This window comes from Lepidochelys kempii, chromosome 9, assembly GCF_965140265.1.
Source record: "Lepidochelys kempii isolate rLepKem1 chromosome 9, rLepKem1.hap2, whole genome shotgun sequence".
Lineage (NCBI taxonomy): Eukaryota > Metazoa > Chordata > Testudines > Cheloniidae > Lepidochelys > Lepidochelys kempii.
In genome coordinates, this window is record NC_133264.1 from 101,849,119 (window position 1) to 101,874,872 (window position 25,754).

The 25,754-nt window shown below is 46.5% G+C and overlaps 1 protein-coding gene across 14 annotated transcripts in view; it reads right to left on the reverse strand.

Annotated features, from left to right (window-relative positions):
- HTR2C (5-hydroxytryptamine receptor 2C) overlaps window positions 1–25,754 on the reverse strand; it is a 740,895-nt gene that overhangs the window by 674,803 nt on the left and 40,338 nt on the right. Inside the window, exon 8 of one of the 14 annotated variants that reach the window (XR_012160645.1) lies at window positions 20,597–21,254. The exons of 12 other annotated variants lie outside the window; for them this stretch is intronic. The gene's annotated coding sequence lies outside the window, so the exon portion shown is untranslated. Of the gene's footprint in view, window positions 1–20,596; window positions 21,276–25,754 lie in introns of those variants that run through there. One more of the 14 variants, XR_012160644.1, reaches the window with a different exon arrangement.

Genomic DNA, 25,754 nt, shown 5'->3' on the forward strand with positions numbered 1-25,754 from the left:
CCCCATTTCACGTCGCTTTGCTGGGTCTTCGTAATTCTTTTATTTCAAACACAAATTCTTTAGGGGAAAATCCCCATGATCAGCTTGGGCTCCATGAGCCTCCTCACAATAAGAAAGCGACACCCAGCATCAGTTTCTTAGGGTGGCTGCAAACGCTAACCTGAAAATACATTTTAAAATGAAAGAAAACTACTGCCTGTCTTTGTGAACTAGCCCACCTTTTCTAGGAGGCCAGTCACTGCAGAAGGCAAAGATCTTGTCACTAGCTCCCATGCTGTTGAGCAGGGGAGAGGGAGTCCAGCTGAAATTATTTGCACTGTCCTTGAATTTAGTTAAAAGTTCTCAACTGTGTTGACCTCGCCAGGGAGGCTGATGGGAATATGGGAATGAGCGAATGTAACCCACACATCTCCTGGGTTACACCAACTAGTGGTTACCAAATGAATTTAATAGGCAGCACGTTTAAAACAAACAAAAGGAAATATTTCTTCACACAACGCACAGTCAACCTGTGGAACTCCTTGTGAGAGGATGTTGTGAAGGCCAAGACTATAACAGGGTTCCAAACAGAACTAGACAAGTTCATGGAGGATAGGTCCATCAATGGCTATTAGCCAGGATGGACAGGGATGGTGTCCTTAGCCTCTGTCACTTGAGGATTCCCTGTTTTGTTCATTCCCTCTAGGGCACCTGGCATTGGCCACTGTCGGAAGACAGGATATGGAGTTAGATGGACCTTTGGTCTGACGCAGTATGGCCGTTGTTATGTTTTTATGACACAAATGGGAGTTTGGCATCCAATATCTTTTGCTGAATGGGGATGGAATCACACACACTCTGAAAGCCAACCATGTAGAACTTTGCCAAATAGGGACCTTAATTAATATGTCCCCAATCCTGCAATGATTTTCTTGCTCTGGGGGCTGCCCATGCAGCACTCAGGGCAGGATCACATCCTATGTAACTTCTACTAGTGGTGGATGAACACTAGAAAAAAGGTGTCCATGCCTTTGTTCTAATTTTAAAAGAAAATTGACCAACTCTGTCTCTGGCACCAGCATGATGCTTTCCATGAATGTCCTAGCCAGCTAGGTCACTGAAACAGCAAGTATTGCAGAAGATTCACAGAAAGCCAAGTCTGCATTCACGACTACCAGAATTCGCACAGAAATCTGAATTTAAGCCTTACGCAGCCACCATTCCCTGCTGAGCACAACCACGTGTGCAAAGCACAAAGCTGCCGCACCCCACCGCTCCCACGGAGATCATACCAATCATTCCTTTTCCAGGACACAAGTGCTCTCAGGTCTTAATTGCCACCCATGCTTCCAGCTCCCTGCCAGTACAGCCATCATCTGTGCCATGCCCCCTTTCTCCCAAAACTCACCCCAGCAGCTACGCTAGGGCACAGCACTCCTCTGCAAGGGACAGCATTCAAATGAATGCTCCATAGACTGACGCAAGCATGCGGGCACAGGGGTGTGAGTCCTAACGTCTCCCTATGGAGAAAGGAGCAGCATCACGGGGAGTGCCTAGCACTGCAGTGGGACACATGTCAGAAGCGTTGATTATTAAAGATCTCACACTTTACGTACATGTCACGATGCTTCATAAGAAATTGCTTTTCTAATCACTAGAAAGGATCTAATTGTTCAAACCATTTCCACCTCAGAGCAGCTCTGAATGTTAAATACAGCTGAAATCGCTTCCCTTGGCTGTCAGCTCCTTCAGCCACCACACTTCACAAAACTCATCTGGCACAGCACGTGGGGCAAGTATTTCCTGTATGTTACTTTCTCAGCGCCACACACAAGATGACTAATCCCAGCGTGAAGTACCCTGTACGACATCCGAGCTGGGCTCATGGCTCTGGAGAAACTGCGTCTGGCCCTTCAAAGTTCCCCATAAGACTTGGAGCCAGTTAAGGTGACTGGATCTCTGGACCGTTAGAAGATCATAGATAACAGTTGTAGCACGGACAGGGCCTAAGAGTTTGAGAGGAAGCCAAGAGGGCAGGATCCAGCTGAAAGCCTGAGTGCAGACAGGGGCTGATGGGCCCTGGGGCGGGCAGATGAGGCTGGATGGAAAGTGACTAGGGAGCAGAAGAGCTACAGGTTGATAAGGACAGGAAAGAAAGGTCTGAGCGGTGCTCACAGTTACCCCAGTGTGGAAACAGAGTAACCGCATCAGCGTAAAGCTCTGGCTGTGCTAGAGTGAGGCCGAGAACCCAGCTGGATTCAGCAAAACACGGGACATCTATAAGGAGGGTGGGAATTCCTTAGCTAGGCTCCCATGAAGGAGGATCTAAAACCTCCTGCCTCAAGGCATGAATCAACCTCTTACGGAGGGAGTGGGGAAGAAACACTCTCTCTGAGTTCACTGTACCACTTCCTGCACCTTCCCTGAAGCATCCGGCACTGGTAGAGACAGATCCTGGCCTGGATGGATTGCTGGGCTGGTCTGCCCTGGCAGTGATTAAGGGTATGTCTACGCTACGGAATAAGGTCGAATTTATAGAAATCGGTTTTATATATTCGAGTGTGTGTGTCCCCACAGAAAATGCTCTAAGTGCATTAAGTGCATTAACTCGGCGGAGCGCTTCCACAGTACCGAGGCTAGAGTCGACTTCCGGAGCGTTGCACTGTGGGTAGCTATCCCACAGTTCCCGCAGTCTCCGCTGCCCATTGGAATTCTGGGTTGAGATCCCAATGCCTGATGGGGCTAAAACATTGTCGCGGGTGGTTCTGGGTACATATCGTCAGGCCCCCGTTCCCTCCCTCCCTCCGTGAAAGCAAGGGCAGACAATCATTTTGCGCCTTTTTTCCTGAGTTACCTGTGCAGACGCCATACCACTGCAAGCATGGAGCCCGCTCAGGTAACCGTCACCGTATGTCTCCTGGGTGCTGGCAGACGCGGTACGGCATTGCTACACAGTAGCAGCAACCCCTTGCCTTGTGGCAGCAGACGGTACAGTACGACTGGTAGCCGTCATCGTCATGTCCGAGGTGCTCCTGGTCGCCTCTGTGAGGTCGATCAGGAGCGCCTGGGCAGACATGGGTGCAGGGACTAAATTTGGAGTGACTTGACCAGGTCATTCTCTTTAGTCCTGCAGTCAGTCCTATTGAACCGTCTTATGGTGAGCGGGCAGGCGATACGGACTGCTAGCAGTCGTACTGTACCGTCTTCTGCCGAGCAGCCATGAGATGTGGATGGCATGCAGTCCTTCTGCACCGTCTGCTGCCAGCCAAAGATGTAAAAGATAGATGGAGTGGATCAAAACAAGAAATAGACCAGATTTGTTTTGTACTCATTTGCTTCCCCCCCTCCCCTGTCTAGGGGACTCATTCTTCTAGATCACACTGCAGTCACTCACAGAGAAGGTGCAGCGAGGTAAATCTAGCCATGTATCAATCAGAGGCCAGGCTAACCTTCTTGTTCCAATAAGGACAATAACTTAGGTGCACCATTTCTAATTGGAACCCTCCGTGAAGTCCTGCCTGAAATACTCCTAGATGTAAAGCCACCCCCTTTGTTGATTTTAGCTCCCTGAAGCCAACCCTGTAAGCGCCCCTCCCGGCGTCAGAGCAACGGCAAACAATCGGGCATCTGAGAGTGCTGTCCAGAACAGTCACAATGGAGCACTCTGATGGGGCTAAAACATTGTCGCGGGTGGTTCTGGGTACGTATCGTCAGGCCCCCGTTCCCTCCCTCCCTCCGTGAAAGCAAGGGCAGACAATCATTTCGCGCCTTTTTTCCTGAGTTACCTGTGCAGACGCCATACCACGGCAAGCATGGAGCCCGCTCAGGTAACCATCACCCTATGTCTCCTGGGTGCTGGCAGACGCGGTACGGCTTTGCTGCACAGTAGCAGCAACCCATTGCCTTCTGGCAGCAGACGGTGCAATACGACTGGTAGTCGTCCTCGTCGTGTCTGAGGTGCTCCTGGCCATGTCGGCTGGGAGCGCCTGGGCAGACATGGGCGCAGGGATTAAATTTGGAGTGACTTGACCAGGTCATTCTCTTTAGTCCTGCAGTCAGTCCTATTGAACCGTCTTATGGTGAGCGGACAGGCGATACGGACTGCTAGCAGTCGTACTGTACCATCTTCTGCCAGGCAGGCAAGAGATGAGGATTGCTAGCAGTCGTATTATACCATCTTCTGCCAGGCAGGCAAGAGATGAAGATGGCTAGCAGTCGTACTGTACCATCTTCTGCCGAGCAGCCATGAGATGTGGATGGCATGCAGTCCTTCTGCACTGTCTGCTGCCAGCCAAAGATGTAAAAGATAGATGGAGTGGCTCAGAACAAGAAATAGACCAGATTTGTTTTGTACTCATTTGCCTCCTCCCCTGTCTAGGGGACTCATTCCTCTAGATCACACTGCAGTCACTCACAGAGAAGGTGCAGCGAGGTAAATCTAGCCATGTATCAATCAGAGGCCAGGCTAACCTCCTTGTTCCAATAAGAACGATAACTTAGGTGCACCATTTCTTATTGGAACCCTCCGTGCAGTCCTGCCTGAAATACTCCTTGATGTACAGGCACCCCCTTTGTTGATTTTAGCTCCCTGAAGCCAACCTTGTAAGCTGTGTTTCAGTCGCCCGTCCCTCCATCAGAGCAACGGCAGACAATCATTCCGCGCCTTTTTTCTGGGCGGACGCCATACCAAGGCAAGCATGGAGGCCGCTCAGCTCACTTTGGCAATTAGGAGCACATTAAACACCACACGCATTATCCAGCAGTATATGCAGCACCAGAACCTGGCAAAGCGATACCGGGCGAGGAGGCGACGTCAGCGCGGTCACGTGAGTGATCAGGACATGGACACAGATTTCTCTGAAAGCATGGGCCCTGCCAATGCATGCATCATGGTGCTAATGGGGCAGGTTCATGCTGTGGAACGCCGATTCTGGGCTCGGGAAACAAGCACAGACTGGTGGGACCGCATAGTGTTGCAGGTCTGGGACGATTCCCAGTGGCTGCGAAACTTACGCATGCGTAAGGGCACTTTCATGGAACTTTGTGACTTGCTTTCCCCTGCCCTGAGGCACATGAATACCAAGATGAGAGCAGCCCTCACAGTTGCGAAGCGAGTGGCGATAGCCCTGTGGAAGCTTGCAACGCCAGACAGCTACCGGTCAGTTGGGAATCAATTTGGAGTGGGCAAATCTACTGTGGGGGCTGCTGTGATGCAAGTAGCCCACGCAATCAAAGATCTGCTGATATCAAGGGTAGTGACCCTGGGAAATGTGCAGGTCATAGTGGATGGCTTTGCTGCAATGGGATTCCCTAACTGTGGTGGGGCTATAGACGGAACCCATATCCCTATCTTGGCACCGGAGCACCAAGCCGCCGAGTACATAAACCGCAAGGGGTACTTTTCAATAGTGCTGCAAGCTCTGGTGGATCACAAGGGACGTTTCACCAACATCAACGTGGGATGGCCGGGAAAGGTGCATGATGCTCGCATCTTCAGGAACTCTGGTCTGTTTCAAAAGCTGCAGGAAGGGACTTTATTCCCAGACCAGAAAATAACTGTTGGGGATGTTGAAACGCCTATATGTATCCTTGGGGACCCAGCCTACCCGTTAATGCCATGGCTCATGAAGCCGTACACAGGCAGCCTGGACAGTAGTCAGGAGCTGTTCAACTACAGGCTGAGCAAGTGCAGAATGGTGGTAGAATGTGCATTTGGACGTTTAAAGGCGCGCTGGCGCAGTTTACTGACTCGCTTAGACCTCAGCGAAACCAATATTCCCACTGTTATTACTGCTTGCTGTGTGCTCCACAATATCTGTGAGAGTAAGGGGGAGACGTTTATGGCGGGGTGGGAGGTTGAGGCAAATCGCCTGGCTGCTGGTTACGCGCAGCCAGACACCAGGGCAGTTAGAAGAGCACAGGAGGGCGCGGTACGCATCAGAGAAGCTTTGAAAACCAGTTTCATGACTGGCCAGGCTACGGTGTGAAAGTTCTGTTTGTTTCTCCTTGATGAAACCCCCCGCCCCTTGGTTCACTCTACTTCCCTGTAAGCTAACCACCCGCCCCTCCTCCCTTCAATCACCGCTTGCAGAGGCAATAAAGTCATTGTTGCTTCACATTCATGCATTCTTTATTCATTCATCACACAAATAGGGGGATGACTACCAAGGTAGCCCAGGAGGGGTGGTGGAGGAGGGAAGGAAAATGCCACACAGCACTTTAAAAGTTTACAACTTTAAAATTTATTGAATGACAGCCTTCTTTTTTTTGGGCAATCCTCTGTGGTGGAGTGGCTGGTTGGCCGGAGGCCCCCCCACCGCATTCTTGGGCGTCTGGGTGTGGAGGCTATGGAACTTGGGGAGGAGGGCGGTTGGTTACAGAGGGGCAGCAGTGGCAGTCTGTGCTCCAGCTGCCTTTGCTGCAGCTCAACCATACACTGGAGCATACTGGTTTGGTCCTGCAGCAGCCTCAGCATTGAATCCTGCCTCCTCTCATCACGCTGCCGCCACATTTGAGCTTCAGCCCTGTCTTCAGCCCGCCACTTACTCTCTTCAGCCCGCCACCTCTCCTCCCGGTCATTTTGTGCTTTCCTGCACTCTGACATTATTTGCCTCCACGCATTCGTCTGTGCTCTGTCAGTGTGGGAGGACAGCATGAGCTCGGAGAACATTTCATCGCGAGTGCGTTTTTTTTTCTTTCTAAGCTTCACTAGCCTCTGGGAAGGAGAAGATCCTGTGATCATTGAAACACATGCAGCTGGTGGAGGAAAAAAAAAGGGACAGCGGTATTTAAAAAGACACATTTTATAAAACAGTGGCTACAGTCTTTCAGGGTAAACCTTGCTGTTAACATTACATACATAGCACATGTGCTTTCGTTACAAGGTCGCATTTTGCCTCCTCCCACCGCGTGACTACCCCCTCAACCTTCCCCCCTCCCTGTGGCTAACAGCGGGGAACATTTCTGTTTAGCCACAGGCAAACAGCCCAGCAGGAATGGGCTCCTCTGAGTGTCCCCTGAAGAAAAGCACTCTATTTCAACCAGGTGACCATGAATTATATCTCACTCTACTGAGGATAACACAGGGAGATAAAGAACGGATGTTGTTTGAATGCCAGCAAACATACACTGCAATGCTGTGTTCTACAATGTTTCCCGAGTACGTGTTACTGGCCTGGAGTGGTAAAGTGTCCTACCATGAAGGACGCAATAAGGCTGCCCTCCCCAGAAACCTTTTGCAAAGGCTTTAGGACTACATCTAGGAGAACCGCAAATGCCAGGGCAAAGTAATCCTTTCACATGCTTGCTTTTAAACCATGTATAGTATTTTAAAAGGTACACTCACCAGAGGTCCCTTCTGCGCCTGCTGGGTCCAGGAGGCAGCCTTGGGTGGGTTCGGGGGGTACTGGCTCCAGGTCTAGGGTGAGAAACAGTTCCTGGCTGTCGGGAAAACCGGTTTCTCCGCTTGCTTGCTGTGAGCTATCTACAACCTCCTCATCATCTTCTTCGTCCCCAAAACCTGCTTCCGTATTGCCTCCATCTCCATTGAAGGAGTCAAACAACACGGCTGGGGTAGTGGTGGCTGAACCCCCTAAAATGGCATGCAGCTCATCATAGAAGCGGCATGTTTGGGGCTCTGACCCAGAGCGGCTGTTCGCCTCTCTGGTTTTCTGGTAGGCTTGCCTCAGCTCCTTCAGTTTCACGCGGCACTGCTTCGGGTCCCTGTTATGGCCTCTGTCCTTCATGCCCTGGGAGATTTTGACAAAGGTTTTGGCATTTTGAAAACTGGAACGGAGTTCTGATAGCACGGATTCCTCTCCCCAAACAGCGATCAGATCCCGTACCTCCCGTTCGGTCCATGCTGGAGCTCTTTTGCGATTCTGGGACTCCATCATGGTCACCTGTGCTGATGAGCTCTGCATGGTCATCTGCAGCTTGCCACGCTGGCCAAACAGGAAATGAGATTCAAAAGTTCGCGGTTCTTTTCCTGTCTACCTGGCCAGTGCATCTGAGTTGAGAGTGCTGTCCAGAGCGGTCAGAATGGAGCACTCTGGGATAGCTCCCGGAGGCCAATACCATCGAATTGTGTCCACAGTACCCCAAATTCGAGCCGGCAACGTCAATTTAAGCGCTAATCCACTTGTCAGGGGTGGAGTAAGGAAATCGATTTTAAGAGCCCTTTAAGTCGAAATAAAGGGCTTCGTTGTGTGGACGGGTGCAGGTTTACATTGATTTAACGCTGCTAAATTCGACCTAAAGTCCTAGTGTAGACCAGGGCTAAGACTCTCACAGATCAGCTCCCCTGGGAGCTAAGCATGCTTCAGAGAAGTGCACATTTATTGCGTATTGTACCAAATGCATCACAAGGTCAATAGGGAAAATATTGTAACCGGTTTCTCCTATTTAAATGGAACCCCTGGTATTTATTTAGCTGCTGCACCTTCCCATGTGGGTGCCCAGGGCAGATGCTAATCCCCAGTCTTCTCTAGTTCAGCTAGGCAGAATTCAGTGTTTATTTTTTTATCATTTTGACAGACAATACTGATGTTTATTTTTAAGCATTTTTTTAAATTTTATCTAGTCACATTTTCACAGTTGAAGAAAATTATGAAGGGGGTCAGACAACAATTATTTAATGACAGAAGACATTGAAATTCAAAGAAATTAAAGCTTTATAGCCATTAAAATACAAATTGTCAACATCCCACGTCAAAAATATAGAAAGTAAATAACGTAGAGAGTTTGATTGAGGGATCTTAGGCAAAGTAAGAAAATGTTGAAAGGAGAGGTAGATACACTGGGGGGTAGGGATAGGGACCAGAGTGACCTAGACAAATGGAAGGATTGGGCCAAAAGAAATCTGATGAGGTTCAACAAGGACAAATGCAGAGTCCTGCACTTAGGACAGAAGAATCCCATGCACTGCTACCGGCTGGGAATTGACAGGCTAAGCAGCAGTTCTGCAGAAAAGGACCAGAAAAGGATGAGAAGCTGGATATGAGTCAGCAATGTGCCCTCGTTGCCAAGAAAGCTAACAGCATATTGGGCTGTATTCGTAGGTGCATTGCCAGCAGATCAAGGGAAGTGATTATTCCCCTCTGTTCGGCACTGGTGAGGCCACATCTGGAGTACTGCATCCAGTTGTGGTCCCCCTACTACAGAAGGGATGTGGACAAATTGAAGAGAGTCCAGTGGAGGGCAAAAATTATTAGGGGTCTGGGGCACATGATTTACGAGGAGAGGCTGCGGGAATTGGGGTTATTTAGTCTGCAAAAGAGAAGCATGTAGGAGGATTTGATAGCAGCCTTCAACTACCTGAAGGGGGGTTCCAAAGAGGATGGAGCTCGGCTGTACTCAGTGGTGGCAGATGACAGGACAAGGAGTAATGGTCTCAAGTTGCAGTGGGGGAGGTCTAGGTTGGATATTAGGAAACACTATTTCACTAGGACGGTGGTGAAGCACTGGAATGGGTTACCTAGAGAGGTGGTGGAATCTCCATCCTTGGAGGTTTTTAAGGCCCGGCTTGACAAAGCCCTGGCTGGGATGATTTAGTTGGGGATTGGTCCTGCTTTGAGCAGGGGGTTGGACTAGATGACCTCCTGAGGTCCCTTCCAACCCTGATATTCTATGATTCTATAAATGTTGATTATCTTTGATGGAGATATTTTTTCATCTGTTTCTGGGTGTACAGTGAAATCAGCGTTTACCGACAAAAATCTAATCCTTCCAAGCCTATCTATAGGTATGAAAAGGAGAGTCCTGAAGCCTCAGGCTGTGCTTTCGTTGCAGTAAGTGCCTGTTCTGTACACATGTCTCCTTCACGGAAACCTCCCCCACAAAATTCTAGAGATGCCCCCCATGTGCAAGTCCCTACAGATGCAGAGCAGAACCAAACACACCAGGAGCAACATGCCAGCCATCTCTAAGCCCTGCCGCTACAGGAACCAAGACACCGTGATTGCTCTAGCAGAATTGTCATGCTGTACCTCACCTTCTTCCAGCAATGCAGGTCTTGGAGCTAATGAATTAGAAGTTAACTAGCAGACAATTGTGTGGAGAAAGGTCAATAAAGCCAACGCAAGAGGTGGGAAGCCTGTTTTAATTGCTAGTAATGATATGCTGTTGTACCAATAAAATAAAAACCAGCAGGATCTTATTAAAGGGAAAAAGGCAAAATACCACATTTATTGTGAATACAGAAAGAATCATAGTAAGCAGTTAGTTATAGTTATAACATTCCATTCAGTCTCAAATTTATTCTCACATTCATTCATACAAACATACACACACACACACAGGTTCTGCAAGGTTGTTATCATAGTTACCAGCCTTAGAGTTGCTCATGCCAAGCCACTGGCCAGGTGGCCTGGACATGAGGAGGGAGCAGGGCCTTGTCAGATGCTCATCTGATGCTCCTGGAAGTTGGTTTGCAGAATCAGACCCCAAAGTTCTCACTTTTTAGAGTCTATTTTTATAGGAATTTCTTCCTATGCCAGTCTATGGGAATTGCTTCATCATGCTGTTGCTGAATCAATCAGCAGATTGCACATTCCTGACGGCTCCAAGATATTATCTTGTTCTTTGGTTCTCCCATTCTTGAGGCTGTTGGGTGGATTCCAGTCTGCCCTCCGGGTGGGGTCCTCTGGTTATTTCCACTTGACACCTTCTTCAGCCGATGGACACTGGATTCTTAGGCTGGCACCTCCCTGATCATTCAGTTATTATCCACACCAAGCATCCATCCACATACATCCTCTATCTCTATTTTAATCACAATGGTTAATACAACAAAAGGGTGGGGAGTCTCTGGGTGCTGTTTCTGTTGTTAGAGTATTGCTTTGAGTCTCTCTCTCTGTGAATTGCTTTGAGAACAGACTCTGTCTTAGAATGTACTAACACAGTTAGCAGCTTGCAAGTTTCACACAGAGAGGGAGAGAAACAGTACCAAAAACCAAGAGACCTCTTAATTAGTAATACCCTGGAATTTAAACTCTGGGGAATCAAACTCATTTGTGATTTTAATACAGAACTTCTTTAATATGATCCAACATAATCCCCCTTTTGACACTAAGATTTATAATCGTCAGTGTCACTTTCTATGTAGCCTATTCAAGAGAAAGTACTGTGAGGCAATTTGAGTTTGTGATTCCAATTCATGCCACATACATGATCCTGGTGATGTATCTTTACTACAAGGTTCTGGGGCAACAGGCAAGGTGAGGCACACCCACTTTTGAGGAGTCCATTCGGTACAACCTCTAGTGTCCAATAGCTTCCCTCCCTCCCCAGCCCACTGGCTCAAGGTCCAGGGTAGCCAAAAGGATCCCATGTGTAATATGGGGAGTGGGTTAACCTTCAATACCTTTGCCTCCAGGGACTGTTGGTGTGCAATTTTGACAACAATTTCTCCCATTAATAAGTCTGCTTTACAATAGTGGAAACATATTGCATCCATTCATATTGATAAGTGTCAACAATGATCTCTTTCTTTTTTAACAAATGCATCAAACCCTTAATATTTCCCAATATGACCCAGAACATTTTGTGTTCCAAAGTAGCTAGTGCAAGTATCTGCATTTCAGTGCATCCCATAGCTATGGCTGTGTAGTTTCCTATTTCTAATATTTTTTTTTCTTATGGATAAGCCATGTGGTAGTATTAAGCCATTACTAAAGATTCCATTGGCCTTTTAGGTTACCCAGACCAATTTGGACCAAGTCTACATTGGCATGTACTTGTTTTTGTATCAGGCTGTCCTGTAGCTGGGACAGAAAGCTTAATTTATTTTTAAGTTCCTGCAGGTCTTCAGTATTTTTTTTTTAAACACACAACAGTGCTAGCAACAAGACAAAACACAAGACAAAACATAGAACACAGAACACAATTTCTATTGTGACAGTAGATTCATGGTATTGGGTTGCTTTTCAGCTGGCATCAGCTTTTCCTGATTTTCTGAAAGACAAAAAGAACATGTTTCTACCCCTTTTGGGGTGGCAGATTATTGCTTAAAATATTTCTTTTACAAATACCCATATTTCTTTTACAAATACCCTTGCTGATTGCAGGCAAAACAGAGAAATTGCCCCCATATTTTCCTGTTTTTGTTCTATAGGCAGGCCAGGTTTCAATGGCTTTTATCTTTTAAGGGTTATGGGGAAATTATCCCACTGTTTAGTCATTAAATCCCTGAGTTTTCCTTCTTATACAGCAGACCAAGTTTATAATGTTTTTCCTGCTGTGTTAAGCTTTAAGTTTTATTTACAGGTAATAACTGAGAAGCATCATTACCATACGACCTTAAAGGATTTTTCCAAAAATCATACACACTATACGTTGTTACAGGGATACTTATTATCATTATTATCCCATGCCTTTTATTTAGACAATTTGTTTGCTGACCAGGTATGTCCTTTATCTGCAGCTCCTTTGTGCTGCTAGTTCTTTCCTTCCTTTATCATTTAGGTCATTTGCATTTTCACCGAAACTTCCTGCTTTTGGATTTAAAGCCATCAGCAGCTCAGAGACTCTATCTTAAAAGGGACACAATCAACTTTCACCAGAGTTTTGATTACTTTTAACTTCTGCTTCCAAAACACACAGCAATCTGAAAAAGAAAACCCAACCTATTGTGGCTCCCTTTGGAGCCCTAATAGCATTTTAATTAAGTAGCATGGTATGTTTGCATTTCTTTTGCCCCTTCTACAATATACCCTGCACATGTTCTGGGGCAAATGCACATTCCTTCCATAGTTTAACTTCTATAACATTATCCAGATCCATTTTTACATAAGGTGTCACTATTTCTTTTTTTGCTTACAGAGTTTTCATGTACCTTTATCAAAGTGACAGTCTGATTACTCAGTGTTTCTAACATTGCTCCTTTTTGTTTTGTGCACCTCACCCCTGCTGTTGCTTCAGAGAGGCACTGTCTTTTTTAATTTTTTTTTTTTTACTACAACTCTCATCTGCTATTTTGTTACAAAAACAAACAAACAAAAAAACAAACAAAAAGAATCCAAAAAAAATTTTTTTTATATTCTCCTGATTTTGACTGCCCTGCTGCAGCCACAACTTAAAAACATTTTAAATTTTGTAAAGCATTGAGTTACCTTTTAAGGGTTAAATGCCAAATCCCAAAGCCAAACAACACTAATTACCTGTGTCTAGCAAAAAGGTCTGTCAGTTTTGCAACTTTGAATTAAAGAGTCAAATGGATTTTTAGTGGCATTATTTAAAAAAAAAAAAAACTAACTGGTCTTTAGAACTTTACATATTTACACACACACAGACAGATACATACACATTTTCTTTTCCTTAACATCCCTTCCACACTGCTCTGTTTTTTACATCTTACATTCCCTTTATACATTTGAGGCAGTTAAGTTCCAATAGAACCCTCTTATGTTCTTTTAGCAAATTTGACTAAATTGTCCAGTCAAATGATTTTAATCAGATAGTTTATTTTTGCCTGGCTAATTTACAGACATTCCTTTGGAAAAGGGCCCATTTTTCTTTCAGAATGGCTGCAAAGAAACCAAGAATGCTCTAACACTTTTCCTTTTTAACATTTTCGGTTAAAAGTTGTTTGGGTGAAATACAAAGTTTAACTGCTTAATTCCCTCCAGCCTCTGCAGAGTTAACTTTTTTTTTTTTTTTTTTTTACTCTCTTTTCTCTTTGTAATTATGCCTGGGGGTGCCGTACATAGGACCTTCTCCCCCTTTACCTGCCTCCCTCCAGCCTCTGCAGAGTTAACTTTTTCACTCTTTTTGTATTCCTGGAGTGCCTCTTTCACTATTTTCAGCTGGCTTTGGATATTTGTAGGCAGCACCTTCCAATTGTCTGCTCCCTTTTCCATTTGTGCCTTTTCCTCTTTACATGAAGACAAGCGGAGGGAAGAATCCTTACATGCCTCCCACAACAACCAAATTGCTGCTGCATCTCTTTTGGCAGCACTAGAAGGTTTGTATATGAGGATATACTGAGCCAATCTATCCTCTAGGTCCGAAATAGTGCAGACATCAGCTAGGGCTTGTTTAGTCCAAGGACTGTGCCCAAATTTTTGAAGGATTTGTTTAAAAGGTGTAATTTCTTTAACAAAAGGTGAGGTTGGAGTTCCTTCTGACTCCATTCCTCCCTCTAGTACTGGCTTACCCTGTTTTCTTTTAAACATCTTAACATGGATATTTCAATCTCTTTGTCACTGCTGGTATTACTTAGCAAGTGACACAGCCTAGATTCTGAAATCATAGCTTAATCTATGCGTTTTTCCCCTGCTACCTTCCCGGAGGCCAGCAGGTCCCCTGCTACCTTCCCAGAGGCCAGCAGGTCCAGTTAACCTATTTCTCCCTGCTACCTTCTCGGAGGCCAGCAGGTCTGGTTAACCTGTTTCTCCCTGCTACCTTCTCGGAGGCCAGCAGGTCTAGTTTAATCTGTTTTCCCTGCTACCTTCTCGGAGGCCAGCAGGTCCCCTGCTACCTTCTCGGAGGCCAGCAGGTCTAGTTTAATCTGTTTTCCCTACTACCTTCTCGGAGGCCAGCAGGTCCCCTGCTACCTTCTCGGAGGCCAGCAGGTCTGGTTTAATCTGTTTTTCCTGCTACCTTCTCGGAGGCCAGCAGGTCCCCTGCTACCTTCTCGGAGGCCAGCAGGTCTGGTTTAATCTGTTTTCCCTACTACCTTCTCGGAGGCCAGCAGGTCTGGTTTAATCTGTTTTTCCTGCTACCTTCTCGGAGGCCAGCAGGTCCCCTGCTACCTTCTCGGAGGCCAGCAGGTCTGGTTTAATCTGTTTTCCCTACTACCTTCTCGGAGGCCAGCAGGTCCCCTGCTACCTTCTCGGAGGCCAGCAGGTCTGGTTTAATCTGTTTTTCCTGCTACCTTCTCGGAGGCCAGCAGGTCCCCTGCTACCTTCTCAGAGGCCAGCAGGTCTGGTTAACCTAATAGAAATGCCTAGCTCACTAGAGCTGGCGGTGTGCACACCAATATTTACAATAACTGAGGTTTTTTACCAATATTCCCCCTTTCGCAATTCTCCACCAAAATGTTGTACCAATAAAATAAAAACCAGCAGGATCTTATTAAAGGGAAAAAGGCAAAATACCACATTTATTGTGAATACAGAAAGAATCATAGTAAGCAGTTAGTTATAGTTATAACATTCCATTCAGTCTCAAATTTATTCTCACATTCATTCATACAAACATACACACACACACACAGGTTCTGCAAGGTTGTTATCATAGTTACCAGCCTTAGAGTTGCTCATGCCAAGCCACTGGCCAGGTGGCCTGGACATGAGGAGGGAGCAGGGCCTTGTCAGATGCTCATCTGATGCTCCTGGAAGTTGGTTTGCAGAATCAGACCCCAAAGTTCTCACTTTTTAGAGTCTATTTTTATAGGAATTTCTTCCTATGCCAGTCTATGGGAATTGCTTCATCATGCTGTTGCTGAATCAATCAGCAGATTGCACATTCCTGACGGCTCCAAGATATTATCTTGTTCTTTGGTTCTCCCATTCTTGAGGCTGTTGGGTGGATTCCAGTCTGCCCTCCGGGTGGGGTCCTCTGGTTATTTCCACTTGACACCTTCTTCAGCCGATGGACACTGGATTCTTAGGCTGGCACCTCCCTGATCATTCAGTTATTATCCACACCAAGCATCCATCCACATACATCCTCTATCTCTATTTTAATCACAATGGTTAATACAACAAAAGGGCGGGGAGTCTCTGGGTGTTGTTTCTGTTGTTAGAGTATTGCTTTGAGTCTCTCTCTCTGTGAATTGCTTTGAGAACAGACTCTGTCTTAGAATGTACTAACACAGTTAGCAGCTTGCAAGTTTCACACAGAGAGGGAGAGAAACAGTACCAAAAACCAAGAGACCTCTTAATTAGTAATACCCTGGAATTTAAACTCTGGGGAATCAAACTCATTTGTGATTTTAATACAGAACTTCTTTAATATGATCCAACAATGCTGCCACTGTCACCCCCCACCCCTGACTGCTAAAGATGCTCACTGCTCTTGCTGTTCTCTGCCAGGTTGCCATTGGAGTGGAAAGGCCCTTTGTAGCAGCGAGGATTTCCAAACAAACTGCCTTTGTCAGAGCTCTCCCTGCCATCAGCAGCGTGCCTGTGGAATAGCTCTTGCGCCCGGCCAGGGGACAAGGAGGATTACGGCCCTGCAGGGCAATGCTGATGGCATCCACTGGAAAGGGAAACATGGAAAGTCTGTCCCCCCATGCTGTGCCTGTCCTGGGGACAGGTTGGCACGTACGTCCCTAGTGCTGACAATCAGACTCCTTTCACAAACCTCAATTCACTTCAGCCTGAAACCCAGAGCAGCTGGATATAGCTGTACAAGAGCTTGTCTACGTGGGCTTGGCGACAGAACCTCACTGGGATCTAAGCACATGAAACAATCCAGTCAATAACAGTGACAATCGATGGAGCCAGCGTTTTCGTCTAGGGGAAGTTTCCCAGATATTGATGAGCACATTGACTTCCTGCAGTGATCTCACAGACCCACGGAACCAAGACAAGGATCTGCAACCTAGAAAGACTCCACACAGGTGTGCTCTGATAGCTACAGAGCCTGTGACATCACCATTCATCCGACAGATCAGAGCTTTAGTGAGGAAGCTACTCTGGTGAGCTGTATCAGAGCAGTTACCTGCCAGCTAAATTAGTCTCCAATTAGGACTGAGAAAAGAAGCTAATATGTAAAGACTCTTTAATACATCATCACTTGATATTAGTGATGGCAAATACACTAAATGGGTCAATATGACATTATATATTATAATATTTTCCAATTTGACCTACTCAATAATCCACAATAGCTTCAAAGGCCCCAGCCAAAGACCCCATTACTATTAAATTACACTGTAAAAAAGAAAAGGAGTATTTGTGGCACCTTAGAGACTAACCAATTTATTTGAGCATAAGCTGTAGCTCACGAAAGCTTATGCTCAAATAAATTGGTTAGTCTCTAAGGTGCCACAAGTACTCCTTTTCTTTTTGCGAATACAGACTAACACGGCTGTTACTCTGAAACTGTAAAAAAGGCAATTCCCCAACAATATACCCTCTCAGCAGCTGGAGTTGCAAAGAGGAGGGAGTGTTTAGAGAGATGGGGGAGTGCTCAGGGCCAATCAGGGCCTACTTGTCAGCCCACTGTGGCTGTTACAGTTAGTCCAGGCATAGATTAGTTCAAAAAGGAGAGTGCTGCTCAAGGATTGTGACGCTTTCTCGGGGCATCCAGAACTGTGAGTCACCTTGTTACCCCTCTGCCTCCCTCAGCAAGAGAGAGGTTTGGTGCTGCTGAATGGCGAGTCAGCTCCCTGCCATCCCAGCCCAATAGCCGGCTCAATGCAACCCTCAGGACTCTGCCAGGCCCTGCAAGTAACTCTGTGCCGGTGCCCCTGTTCCCAGCCCCCTGCAAGAGCATCCTCTGCAGGATCCAGCCAGTCTCTGGCTGCTTACAGAACTGACCATGGCCGCTGTCTCCAAAGAGCCAGGACACACACAAGCCAGCTGGCTCAGCGGAGGTCGCACGCCTCACTTGAATAACACAGCATGGAGATGAATTTATATTAATAAAGAACAGAGATTTCAGTGATACGAAGCAGAGATATTAGAAAACGGTTACTTATAAAAATTACGCTTTCTGGTGACTAAAACTTAACTCAGCAAACTCCAATCCTTGTCTAAGAGACGTGTCTTACCCAAAGCTACTTCTCAGCATCACCAGCCTACACAGCGGGGGAGCCACCAGTCAGAGAGGGAGAGTGCTGACCTCTCTGGTCCCCCAGTGATGGAGAACAAGACACCCTTTTGCTTCTCCTTATATTCCCCAAGGTTCATTGTTTTTGTCTCAAGAGTCAGGATGAGGCCTGGGGACCAGACTGCGGGGAGTCCTCCAGCCTGTGGACTCCAGGCTCTTCCCTCAGCCTCCTGGTAACTGGGGTTTACCTCAGATACAAATGAACTGCCCTTTGTCTCTGGCATCCCCCTGCTCAATTTGCACTTCAGACACAGGTCAATAGGCAAATCACCATTCCTTTAGCTAGGACAAACTTGTGTATCAATTCTGTCTCCAAAACAAAGGTATTTCCAGGTTTTGCACTGTGACTCTGTAACTCCAAGAGGCAGGGTTTATGATGTTACATTTATTGAGGATTATTAGTCATGGGACTATTCTCAATAAAGCAGATTAATTGGTTGCAGGGCCGGTTTAACCATTAGGCTAATAAGGCTATAGCCTTAGGACCTCCAACTTTTTAGGCCCTACTGGTCGGTCAGGGGGCAAGGCCCAGGCCAGGTGAGGGGGCAGCGAGCTTGCTCACACAGCTCTGCTGGAGCGCTCCTGCCTGCAGGGACGGCAAAGCAGCCCCCTGTGGCTTGGAAGGAGCTCAGCCAGCACCGCGCTGCAGGAACACGGTTAGCACTGGTGACCGGACACTAAAAGTCCGGTTACCACGGGAACCTGTGCCCATCACCGTCCTGTTCTAGGTGTGCTGGGTCCTGTTTCTGGACAACTGGTGAGTGCCGGTGGGGGGGAAGGGGCAGTACCAGAGCGGTAGGTGGGAAGCTTGCACAGAACCTGCACACACTCTGTCCAACTCCAGCCAGAACGATTGCCCCTCCCATGTATAAGGAACGAATTCCCACACATCTGCAGGAAAAACAAACCAAACCATCCCTTTCTGGATACCAGTCCTTGAACTCTTACAGACCCTTCCATGGAGGGGCGTCAGGTGTATGATGTGCTGTGTTCAATACTGTAGTGAACTGTACTAAAAATCAAAGACATCCAATGTTTTTCTTTGGTGTATTTTTCTGTCCTGGGATGCACAGGCCACCAAGTTCTTCCCTTATGCTCAGCCTAGTTCCACAGGCCAGCGCGTCTTTGTACTTCTAAGGGGTTGCAAAAGCACTGGAGGAAGCTCAACACACAATGTTGTAGGTTTCTCCCTCCCCGCTCCCTCAAGGATTTTAAATCCACTTCTCAGCAGGCTATGATAGAAAGACTGGCTGAATAGGCTAAAGGCAGGTTCTGTCCATTTGCTGGTTCTCCAGCCATTCAATCCATCATAAAAGTACCTCACATTTGATTTCTTTTGAGTTTCATTCCAAAAACTTTAAGCTAAATAAACCTGAAGTTAGTCCTCAATTTCTTTAGTGAAACAAGCTTAGTTTGAGGATTTGGTTTTATTTGCTTAGTAATCTGCTTTGTTCTGTTTGCTACCCCTTTAACCACTTAAAATCTGCCTTTTATAGTTAATAAAATTTGTTTTGTTTATTATTAAACCCAGTTTCTGTAATTTCTAACGGGGGTGGAGGGGAGAGAAGTTGTGCATACCTTCCTCCACACTGAGGGAAGAGGCAGATTTCATAATATATCTTTGGGTCTGCATTCCAAGGGAGGTGGACACCTGTGTGCTGGGGCAAGTCCCTTAAGATGAGCTTCCCAGAACTGATCTCAGGGTCTGTTTCATTCTGCAGTTGGGTGTGGCTCTGCCTGTGTGTTTGCTGGAGGAGGCTTAATAGCCTAGCTCAGCAAGACAGATAAAAAGGGTGCCCAAACTAGCATAACAGGTGGGCTCAGCGGTATCTCAGGACATCAGGTGGCATCCTAAGGGGTCCAACCCGTCACAGTGGTGTAGTCTAGCAGGATAGTGTGCATAGCTTATTGCCCTAAAACTAGAGAACAGACAAAGTGGTTACTAGTTTGTTATTTTCTGTTTGCTCATTTCAGGCAAGAGAAGAAGGGACAGGAAAAACAGCAGAATGAGTGAAAGTGAAGCTACCAAAAAGTTGGAGCTGTGCAGATTTCAGGCAGCAGAAAATGAGAAAGAACATAAAAAGACATATGGAATTATTGGAAGCAGGAAATGCCAGGGAGAGAGCAGCCCATGAGAGAGCTATGGAGATCCAGAAGCAAGCCCTGGAATTGAAAGACAAAGAAATTGAGGCCCAGAAGCAACTCATGGAACTGAGGCAGCTCAAGGCTGACAGGGAAAGGGAAGCTCAGAAGCACGAACTGGCTGCAATGGAGTAGAGGAGACAGAACCCCACACCAGGGAGCTCCACCTCTCCAAAAACCACTCCCCACAGCTAATCATCAGACACTGAGTGATGCGGGTGAACACCACAAAGGAATCCCAGAAGTGGGGGTGGATTTTTCTCATGGGCTTAACCCTGGAGAGGAAATGCAAATCCACAGCGGGTGGGCCAGTAACATATAAGGTCTCCATATACCCTTTCCTTGCCAAAATCCCAAAGACAAGCCTAAACTAAGAACCTTTACTAAAGGGATGAGAAATACAATGAATGCTAAACAAACTGATCTGTTTAGACAGAAGGTGTGGTATGATAACCATACTTGGAAGCCTCTCTGTCATGAATTTGCTGGTAATTTCATGTGTAACCCTTCTGCCCGTCAGAGTTGGCAGCAACAAGGGCCGGGTTCAATATCTAGGGGTTCCATTCCAATAACACAATGCAAACCGGCTCGAGCCCCCACCCAGTGACCTGGGACAAATATATACCACCCCCGCTGGGCGCCTCCAAGAGGCGATACTTCCCCTCTCGCAAGCACAGAGTCTGAGTGTAGCAAAAGTCTTTTAATAACAGAGAGAAACAATGTGGCATTATGTTGGGGAAACACCACCAACCGGATTCATAACACAACCCATGAGCAAAAACAACCCCACCCCAAGCAAATTGGGGCACGCCCTTTCCCTTTGGTTCTTGAGACCAGTAACCCCAAATCACCCAAAGTCCCAAAAGTCCAATGACCCAAAAGTCTCTGCCCCTGGTCAGGGCAGCCCCAGAGTTCGAAAGCTTATCTGCAGAGCTTTACCTCCCAATCTGGGTGGAGATGGGTGGAGAGAGAGGTAAGGGGCACCTTACATGATCTGAAGCTGACCACCCCGCAGCTCCATAGGCCTTCACTCCGCTCCACCAGCCGCCCCACGAACTGCTTCACTCGGCTCCGCTCTGCGGCCCACAAGCAGCTCCCGCCGTCCCACGAACTGCTCCACTCCGCGTCCCACAAGCAGCTCCCGCCGTCCTACGAACTGCTCCACCAGCCTGTCCACAAGGTGCTCCAGCTGTCCCGCAAACTGCTCCACCATATCTCTTCAGGCTCCCCCACTACTTAACACAACGCTCAGTGATTTCAGCTCGTAGGTGAATTCAGCTTGCAGTAGGGGAGTCTCAGTGCTGGTGCACCATTAGCCCCAAGTGAATTCAGCTCAGCAGCCTGTAACTAGACTCCTAATGGAATCAAAATTAGCTCTGATAGTCCACCGTGGAGAGAGAGGAGGAAGTGCAATTAGCATGTAAGGCCCTCACCAAGGGGTCCATACCACCAAGTATTAATACTTGTCCCCAGCCTCTCTCCATTCACACAGTTTTGGAACCCATGACCCTTGCCTAGCGAGTGCTACTTAGGTGATGGTGAGTCCCTCCATCATAACAAAAGGCCACGTACAAGTTCCAAGCACAGTTCCCATAATCAGGGTAATAACAATTTATTCTTCCTGCCCCAATAACAGAGACACTGGGGATCCCACAGCAGCCAAAGTGACCATTTGGGCAGCTATGGTCTCATTCTAGGCATGGTGGGTGTGCCTATGCAAATGAGATCGGCCCCTGAAGTTCTTTTCCACAACTTGCCACACCTCACCACCAGATGTCAGGGTGGAGCTCATCCTGACACTGCTTACATCTGTCTCTTACTACACACTCTGTGGGTTAAGACAAAGAATTTTCTACTGGTGGTAAATACTTTAAAAATATGTAACATGCATGATTTTTGGAAAAATCTTTGGCACAGACTAGGAGTGGTAACAAGAAAGTCCTATGAGAATTCTGCTTCTCAACTAGTACCTGTAGACAGGCTTAGAGCTTGGCAGAGCACAGAAAGCAAAATCAATCTAGACTGCTGTGTGGAAGGGGAAACTGAGGCACACCACCTCATGGCATTGGTGGCTAAATGCCAAGACACCTACCCTTTAAAAGATATTGACACGCTGCTGTCTCCATTGTCTCTGGCCCCAAAACAGATTCTGAAACCGCTGCCACCATCTCCTGGCAGCCTCTTGTGCAGCATCATGAAAAAGAAACACTGCTTCCAGTAATATATATACTTAGTGCTTTAACAGGGCCAATTTCACAAAACTGAAAACCATTATCAGTGAAATCAGCTGGGAGAACAAATTTAATAAAAAAATGTGAATAATTGGGAATCATTTAAGAACACCTCACTAGATGCCCAAAAACCCACAACTGAGGACAAAGGCTGTGCTAGTTAAAAAACTAACCTGGTTGAGAGGGTAAGTGAAGACAGCTGTAAAAAATAAATATATAACAAACGGAAGAAAGGGGACATTAATAGTGATGACTATAAATCAGAAGTTAGAAATTGCAGAAAATTGATAAGGGAAGCCAAGGTACACAAGTAGAAATCTATGGCCAGCAGAGTTAAGGACAATAAGGAGGGTTTTTAAAATATAGTAGAAACAAAAAGAATTCTGACAACAGTATTGGTCCATTACTTGATGGAAGTGGTAGAATTATCAATAACAGTGCAGAAAAGACAGAAGTATTCAAAAAATATTTTTGTTCTGTGTTTGGGGAAGAAACAGATGATGCAGTTTCATCATATCTTGATAGCACTTTTTCTATCCCACTAGTATCTCTGGGGGATGTTAATCAGAAATTACTAATGTTAGACATTTTTAAATCAGCAGGTCCAGATAACTTGCATCCAAGAGTTTTCAAAGAGCTGGCTGTTGAGCTCTCTGGACTGTAAACACGGATTTTCAATAAGTCTTCGTGGAGTGGGGAAGCTCCAGCAGGCTGGAAGAAAGCCAATATGGTGCTTATTTTTAAAAAGAATAAACAGGATGACCCAGGTAACTGTAGGCCTGGCAGCCTGACATCGATTCTAGGCAAGATAATGGAGAGGCTGATACAGGACTCAATTAATAAAAAATAACCCATGCAAACCCCATGGACTGAAATGGGGTTGTATGCATATAAATGAGACCAGAATATGGCTCAGTATCTCCATTACTGTTTCTAAGGCATTTTGAGATTCATGGATTGAAGGCGGTGCTGTGTATGCATGTAATACACTATAAGAGAAGGACTGTTCTATGTCTGCCCCCATATTTCTCACACGTCCTGGAAAAGGCATCACAGAGACCTCATCTGCAGCTGACCTCGTCAGTGTTCTAGCAGAACAGCTCACTCCAGCTCCTGAGAAGTTCTGGGATGTGGGCTTGTCTGTTTAAGCAGACAGTCTCTGCTGGCTTAATAGCACAAAGGTTAAAGGCTTGCTCTCCCGTACAGACCAATGCTGGCATTCCCACTGAAACCAACCCACTTTTACAGCTGAAAGCTCAGAAGCAACAAGGGGCTTCCTTAGCTGAGTGCACTACTGAATTAACAGTTTCAATGTAATTCGGCTGATTTTGCAGAATGCCAGATAAATTGGGCAACAGTTTGCAGGTGGCATTTAATAGCAGGGGCTCCTCAGTATCCATAATGAGGAGACACGGAGAGAAGAAAAGGTGTGCTGTAGCTGTCTGATGATAGCCTGGCTCCCTCCACCAAAGCCGCGATGGCCAGCCAGACTTCATCGCTGCCCCCGCATCAAATCCAAGGAGCGGAACGAGTAGTCCCAGCTCCTTTTATTGTGCACTGCCTTGCTCCCCAATCTATTTGACAGCGCTAGTACGCTGCGGGCGTGCCTCACTGTTCTACGGCTACTGCAGTCATAACAGAGTAGCTGCAGGGCGCATTCTGCTCTGGCCCCAGGGCGTACAGTAGCAACTGCAGCACCAGTTTCAGAGCTCAGCACAGGGTAATTAGTGCCGTTAATAATCCACCCTCACCATTCCATTGTGGGCACACGATGGGAGCAATCATCTCCCCCGGGTTTCTGGTAATACCTAACGTAAGCCCTGCAGATTCCTACACCAGGCCTGGCAAGATCTCAGTCACTATAATGTTTAGTTGTAGGGGTTTTAACTAGGGTGAAGGAGTAAACTAGCAAATATGTTGTTTTGCAATTACTCACAATTCTTTTAAAGAAAACTTCAAAATCTGTATTAGTTGAAGCCCTGCTGGGGCTTATCCACCAACCCAGCAAGCTAAAAAGCATTAATTTGGCACTGGATTACCCCACTCCTTCACAAATAATTATCTTGATTATAGCCAGACTGTGAGAGTAGCCTCAGTGGTACACATAACTTTAAATGATTTCAACTTGTTAATTTCCTGACAAGTACAATCAAGAGATAATGTAAGTTGCTTGTTAGAGTACAGACATCTCTGAATAAAAAATTCTCACTTCCATCATTAGGAACAAATGTTTTCTCAAAGTCAGAAGAATCAAAATAATCTGCCTTTTGATGCTGTGCTGGTGCCTGGGGAATAAGTATCTCATCAGGCTCTTTTAGTTCTTTAATCTCTTTAATTTAAGGCACTGGCAACTTTCCAAAATGATTCACACTCCTTTGTATTGCCACACATCTTCCTAGTTTTGCCTCTGAAATTTTCTGTCCATGTCTCTGTCTAAAGAGCTGCTATTCCAGGGGTAGATGGGAGCTACAGTACCTGTAAGTGAGGGGCTGAGTTATTAGCATTGTTTTATGATGAATTGAAAAACTGAATACTCTAGGACAGAAGTTCTAACAAGCAGAGAGATCTTAGCACCAGACATCAGGCGTGATGGTTTAGGCTTGAATCTGTCATTCCCTGTGAAAGCTCTATCTCTGCGAAAGAATGCACGATAAGCATTAGTTCTTCTTGTCACCTCTCTTCCTCGATGAGATGTGTCGCTGATTTTGCTTGGATCTATAGCAGTTTGTCTTGTGCCATCTGGTAACCTTATCTGCATGCACCATGGGGTGCACAGAAGAATCACAGAGTATCCACTTCAATTTCCTCAACAAAGTGCTTAATTGTTATTGTCAGAAAGAGAGAATATTTCCATGGTGTGGAAGAAATCCAGACAGATCCTCACCAGGCCCCAGCCCACCCGGCTCCCAGGCAGTCAATCCATACAGCTGACAGCTAAAACTTTCATTCACCTGCCATCTATTCCCAGGTCGTTTCTACCCACCAGGAAATTAGCAATTCGCAGTGGACTTTAGTGCACTGTGATATAGTTGTCCTTTGATGCCCATATGATACAAACAGCACATAACTTCACACCCTGAGTGAGAGGCTACAAGGCCAGTCATTCAGTGCTATAGGCAAGGATGGCTCAACCTTCAACCCTTTCTTCATAAACTGCAGCTACCATTTTCCCTTTGTAAAATGCTTGGGTCGCGACAGTTTTTCCTGTTAAACTGAATAATTAGGGCCCTACCGAATTCATGGCCATGAAAAATGCATCACGGACTGTGACATCTGGTCTCCCCCCCGTGAAATCTGGTCTTTTGTGCTTTTACCCTATACTATATAAATTTCATGGGGAGAGATCAGTGTTTCTCAAACTGGGGGGGCCTGACCCAAAAAGGAGTTGCAGGGGGGTTACAAGATTAATTGGGGGGGGTCATGGTATTGCCACCCTTACTTCTGCATGGCTGCCTTCAGAGCTGGGCGGCCGGAGAGCGGCGGCTGCTGACCGAGGGCCCAGCTCTGCAGGCAGCAGCACAGAAGTGAGGGCAGCAATGCTGCACCCCCCCCCCCTTGCGACCCTCCCCACACGCAGTTCCGTTTTGGGTCAGGACCCCGACAATGACAACACTGTGAAATTTC